The sequence below is a fragment of the Lethenteron reissneri genome, chromosome 3 (assembly GCF_015708825.2).
Source record: "Lethenteron reissneri isolate LAM-NWPU_2019-01 chromosome 3, ASM1570882v1, whole genome shotgun sequence".
NCBI classification, from domain to species: domain Eukaryota; kingdom Metazoa; phylum Chordata; class Hyperoartia; order Petromyzontiformes; family Petromyzontidae; genus Lethenteron; species Lethenteron reissneri.
The window spans coordinates 6943064-6948063 of record NC_083781.1 but is presented as its reverse complement, the minus strand read 5'-3'; the positions used below and the strand labels follow the sequence as shown (position 1 = coordinate 6948063).

The window sequence follows — 5000 nt, the reverse complement described above, 5'->3', positions numbered from 1 at the left end:
TTACGTTAAATGTTTCCACCCGGTTTCAAACCGAGGACCTTTCGCGTGTGAGGCGAACGTGATAACCACTATTCTTTGGTTTTTTCAGTAAAGTCACGTATAAAGATAAAAGAATGAATTAAATAATAGCATACGACGTTTCGATTGCAACACAAGCAATCATCATCAGGTATAATGAAATAGCGACATAGAATATAACCAGAAAACTATAGACAGACATGTAAGCAGACAGATATCACCAAGATACACAGAGAGAGCAACCCAGGAACAGAGAGGGGTGATCGTCTCTGTGGGATGGCCTTAAATAGACAGAGGGGGGCGGAGGCAGAGAGAGGGAGGGGGTAGGGAAAAAATTTACATGTCAATGAGTACGACGGGAGGGCAAGTAAGGTAAGCAGGCTTAGAGGAAGACAGAACACACTAAATTCAAATAACCTAGCAAAGTATCGAAATGTTATGTAAAACGACACAGACACTACACTACACTACGGAAACTGCTTGTCCACCCCATTAAGTTGCAACGCACTTCACTGGTATAGACCTATGCCAACAGTGAAGAATGATGAAATCATCAAGTTCATGAAGGCACATTTTACGTGCATTTTAAATAAAATACGAATTTTTTTTATTTTAGGTAAAATGTTTCCACGCGGTTTTGAACCTAGGTCCTTTACACGTGCTAGGCGAACGTGATAACCACTACACTACAGAAACTGCTTGGCAAACCTCTGAAGTTGCAACACACTTCACTGGTATAGACCTATGCCAACATTCAAGAATGATGAACTCATCAAGTTCATGAAGGCACATTTTACGTGCACTTCAAATAAAACACGATTTTTTTGGGTTTTTCGTAAAATTTCCGCCCGGTTTCGAACCGGGGACCTTTCGCGTGTTAGGACTCATCAAGTACATGAGGGCACATTTTACGTGCACTTTAAATAAAACACGAGTTTTTGGGGTTTTACGTAAAATGTTTCCGCCCGGTTTCGAACCGGGGACCTTTCGCGTGTTAGGCGAACGTGATAACCACTACACTACGGAAACTGCTTGGTAAACCTGTGAAGTTGCAACACACTTCACTGGTATAGACCTATGCCAACAGTCAAGAATGATGAACTCATCAAGTTCATCAGGGCACATTTTACGTGCACTTTAAATAAAACACGATTTTTTTTTGGTTTTACGTAAAATGTTTCCGCCCGGTTTCGAACCGGGGACCTTTCGCGTGTGAGGCGAACGTGATAACCACTACACTACGGAAACTGCTTCTCCACCCTATTAAGTTGCAACACACTTCACTGGTATAGACCTATGCCAACAGTGAAGAATGATGAAATCATCAAGTTCATGAAGACACATTTTACGTGCACTTTAAATAAAACACGAGTTTTTGGGGTTTTACGTAAAATGTTTCCGCCCGGTTTCGAACCGAGGACCTTTCGCGTGTGAGGCGAATGTGATAACCACTACACTACGGAAACTGCTTGTCTTACTTGCTAAGTTGCAACACACTTCACTGGTATAGACCTATGCCAACATTCAAGAATGATGAACTCATCAAGTTCATGAAGGCACATTTTACGTGCACTTCAAATAAAATTCGAATTTTTTTGATTTTAAGTAAAATGTTTCCGCCCGGTTTCGAACCGGGGACCTTTCGCGTGTGAGGCGAACGTGATAACCACTACACTACGGAAACTGCTTGTCTTACTTGCTAAGTTGCAACACACTTCACTGGTATAGACCTATGCCAACATTCAAGAATGATGAACTCATCAAGTTCATGAATTGCACATTTGACGTGCACTTCAAATAAAATACGAATTTTTTTTGATTTTAAGTAAAATGTTTCCGCCCGGTTTCGAACCGGGGACCTTTCGCGTGTTAGGCGAACGTGATAACAACTACACTACGGAAACTGCTTGTCCCCCCTGATAAGTTGCAACACACTTCACTGGTATAGACCTATGCCAACAGTGAAGAATGATGAAATCATCAAGTTCATGAAGGCACATTTTACGTGAACTTTAAATAAAATAAGATTTTTTTAGATTTTTAGTAAAATGTTTCCGTCCGGTTTCGAACCGGGGACCTTTCGCGTGTTATGACTCATCAAGTTCATGAGGGTACATTTTACGTGCACTTTAAATAAAACACGAGTTTTTGTGGTTTTACGTAAAATGTTTCCGCTCGGTTTCGAACCGGGGACCTTTCGCGTGTAAAGCGAGCATGATAACCACTACACTACGGAAACTGCTTGGCAACCCTGTGAAGTTGCAACACACTTCACTGGTATAGACCTATGCCAACAGTCAAGAATGATGAACTCATCAAGTTCATGAAGGCACATTTTACGTGCACTTTAAATAAAACACCAATTTCTTTGGTTTTACGTTAAATGTTTCCACCCGGTTTCAAACCGAGGACCTTTCGCGTGTGAGGCGAACGTGATAACCACTATTCTTTGGTTTTTTCAGTAAAGTCACGTATAAAGATAAAAGAATGAATTAAATAATAGCATACGACGTTTCGATTGCAACACAAGCAATCATCATCAGGTATAATGAAATAGCGACATAGAATATAACCAGAAAACTATAGACAGACATGTAAGCAGACAGATATCACCAAGATACACAGAGAGAGCAACCCAGGAACAGAGAGGGGTGATCGTCTCTGTGGGATGGCCTTAAATAGACAGAGGGGGGCGGAGGCAGAGAGAGGGAGGGGGTAGGGAAAAAATTTACATGTCAATGAGTACGACGGGAGGGCAAGTAAGGTAAGCAGGCTTAGAGGAAGACAGAACACACTAAATTCAAATAACCTAGCAAAGTATCGAAATGTTATGTAAAACGACACAGACACTACACTACACTACGGAAACTGCTTGTCCACCCCATTAAGTTGCAACGCACTTCACTGGTATAGACCTATGCCAACAGTGAAGAATGATGAAATCATCAAGTTCATGAAGGCACATTTTACGTGCATTTTAAATAAAATACGAATTTTTTTAATTTTAGGTAAAATGTTTCCACGCGGTTTTGAACCTAGGTCCTTTACACGTGCTAGGCGAACGTGATAACCACTACACTACAGAAACTGCTTGGCAAACCTCTGAAGTTGCAACACACTTCACTGGTATAGACCTATGCCAACATTCAAGAATGATGAACTCATCAAGTTCATGAAGGCACATTTTACGTGCACTTCAAATAAAACACGATTTTTTTGGGTTTTTCGTAAAATTTCCGCCCGGTTTCGAACCGGGGACCTTTCGCGTGTTAGGACTCATCAAGTACATGAGGGCACATTTTACGTGCACTTTAAATCAAACACGAGTTTTTGGGGTTTTACGTAAAATGTTTCCACCCGGTTTCGAACCGGGGACCTTTCGCGTGTGAGGCGAACGTGATAACCACTACACTACGGAAAATGCTTGGTAAACCTGTGAAGTTGCAACACACTTCACTGGTATAGACCTATGCCAACATTCAAGAATGATGAACTCATCAAGTTCATGAAGGCACATTTTACGTGCACTTCAAATAAAATACGAATTTTTTTGATTTTAAGTAAAATGTTTCCGCCCGGTTTCGAACCGGGGACCTTTCGCGTGTTAGGCGAACGTGATACCCACTACACTACGGAAAATGCTTGGTAAACCTGTGAAGTTGCAACACACTTCACTGGTATAGACCTATGCCAACAGTCAAGAATGATGAACTCATCAAGTTCATGAAGGCACATTTTACGTGCACTTTAAATAAAACACGATTTTTTTTGGTTTTATGTAAAATGTTTCCGCCCGGTTTCGAACCGGGGACCTTTCGCGTGTGAGGCGAACGTGATAACCACTACACTACGGAAACTGCTTCTCTACCCTATTAAGTTGCAACACACTTCACTGGTATAGACCTATGCCAACAGTGAAGAATGATGAAATCATCAAGTTCATGAAGGCACATTTTACGTGCACTTTAAATGAAACACGAGTTTTTGGGGTTTTACGTAAAATGTTTCCGCCCGGTTTCGAACCGGGGACCTTTCGCGTGTGAGGCGAACGTGATAACCACTACACTACGGAAACTGCTTCTCCACCCTATTAAGTTGCAACACACTTCACTGGTATAGACCTATGCCAACAGTGAAGAATGATGAAATCATCAAGTTCATGAAGGCACATTTTACGTGCACTTTAAATAAAACACGAGTTTTTGGGGTTTTACGTAAAATGTTTCCGCCCGGTTTCGAACCGGGGACCTTTCGCGTGTGAGGCGAACGTGATAACCACTACACTACGGAAACTGCTTGTCTTACTTGCTAAGTTGCAACACACTTCACTGGTATAGACCTATGCCAACATTCAAGAATGATGAACTCATCAAGTTCATGAAGGCACATTTTACGTGCACTTCAAATAAAATACGAATTTTTTTGATTTTAAGTAAAATGTTTCCGCCCGGTTTCGAACCGGGGACCTTTCGCGTGTTAGGCGAACGTGATAACCACTACACTACGGAAAATGCTTGGTAAACCTGTGAAGTTGCAACACACTTCACTGGTATAGACCTATGCCAACAGTCAAGAATGATGAACTCATCAAGTTCATGAAGGCACATTTTACGTGCACTTCAAATAAAATACGAATTTTTTTGATTTTAAGTAAAATGTTCCCGCCCGGTTTCGAACCGGGGACCTTTCGCGTGTTAGGCGAACGTGATAACCACTACACTACGGAAAATGCTTGGTAAACCTGTGAAGTTGCAACACACTTCACTGGTATAGACCTATGCCAACAGTCAAGAATGATGAACTCATCAAGTTCATGAAGGCACATTTTACGTGCACTTTAAATAAAACACGATTTTTTTGGTTTTACGTAAAATGTTTCCGCCCGGTTTCGAACCGGGGACCTTTCGCGTGTGAGGCGAACGTGATAACCACTACACTACGGAAACTGCTTCTCCACCCTATTAAGTTGCAACACACTTCAC

At 41.6% G+C, this 5000-nt stretch overlaps 14 non-coding genes across 14 annotated transcripts; all 14 read right to left on the bottom strand.

The window, feature by feature from the left end:
- Positions 1–974: 974 nt before the first annotated feature.
- Positions 975–1047, bottom strand: TRNAV-AAC (transfer RNA valine (anticodon AAC)). The gene has a single exon. It is a non-coding gene; the product is annotated as a tRNA-Val (tRNA).
- A 146-nt stretch (positions 1048–1193) lies between these two features.
- Positions 1194–1266, bottom strand: TRNAV-CAC (transfer RNA valine (anticodon CAC)). Its single transcript has one exon. It is a non-coding gene; the product is annotated as a tRNA-Val (tRNA).
- A 145-nt stretch (positions 1267–1411) lies between these two features.
- Positions 1412–1484, bottom strand: TRNAV-CAC (transfer RNA valine (anticodon CAC)). Its single transcript has one exon. It is a non-coding gene; the product is annotated as a tRNA-Val (tRNA).
- A 145-nt stretch (positions 1485–1629) lies between these two features.
- Positions 1630–1702, bottom strand: TRNAV-CAC (transfer RNA valine (anticodon CAC)). Its single transcript has one exon. It is a non-coding gene; the product is annotated as a tRNA-Val (tRNA).
- A 147-nt stretch (positions 1703–1849) lies between these two features.
- TRNAV-AAC (transfer RNA valine (anticodon AAC)) lies at positions 1850–1922 on the bottom strand. Its single transcript has one exon. It is a non-coding gene; the product is annotated as a tRNA-Val (tRNA).
- Positions 1923–2184: 262 nt separating this feature from the next.
- Positions 2185–2257, bottom strand: TRNAV-UAC (transfer RNA valine (anticodon UAC)). The gene has a single exon. It is a non-coding gene; the product is annotated as a tRNA-Val (tRNA).
- A 1109-nt stretch (positions 2258–3366) lies between these two features.
- Positions 3367–3439, bottom strand: TRNAV-CAC (transfer RNA valine (anticodon CAC)). The gene has a single exon. It is a non-coding gene; the product is annotated as a tRNA-Val (tRNA).
- A 145-nt stretch (positions 3440–3584) lies between these two features.
- TRNAV-AAC (transfer RNA valine (anticodon AAC)) lies at positions 3585–3657 on the bottom strand. The gene has a single exon. It is a non-coding gene; the product is annotated as a tRNA-Val (tRNA).
- Positions 3658–3802: 145 nt separating this feature from the next.
- Positions 3803–3875, bottom strand: TRNAV-CAC (transfer RNA valine (anticodon CAC)). The gene has a single exon. It is a non-coding gene; the product is annotated as a tRNA-Val (tRNA).
- Positions 3876–4020: 145 nt separating this feature from the next.
- Positions 4021–4093, bottom strand: TRNAV-CAC (transfer RNA valine (anticodon CAC)). Its single transcript has one exon. It is a non-coding gene; the product is annotated as a tRNA-Val (tRNA).
- A 145-nt stretch (positions 4094–4238) lies between these two features.
- TRNAV-CAC (transfer RNA valine (anticodon CAC)) lies at positions 4239–4311 on the bottom strand. The gene has a single exon. It is a non-coding gene; the product is annotated as a tRNA-Val (tRNA).
- Positions 4312–4456: 145 nt separating this feature from the next.
- TRNAV-AAC (transfer RNA valine (anticodon AAC)) lies at positions 4457–4529 on the bottom strand. The gene has a single exon. It is a non-coding gene; the product is annotated as a tRNA-Val (tRNA).
- Positions 4530–4674: 145 nt separating this feature from the next.
- Positions 4675–4747, bottom strand: TRNAV-AAC (transfer RNA valine (anticodon AAC)). The gene has a single exon. It is a non-coding gene; the product is annotated as a tRNA-Val (tRNA).
- Positions 4748–4891: 144 nt separating this feature from the next.
- Positions 4892–4964, bottom strand: TRNAV-CAC (transfer RNA valine (anticodon CAC)). The gene has a single exon. It is a non-coding gene; the product is annotated as a tRNA-Val (tRNA).
- Positions 4965–5000: the final 36 nt, after the last annotated feature.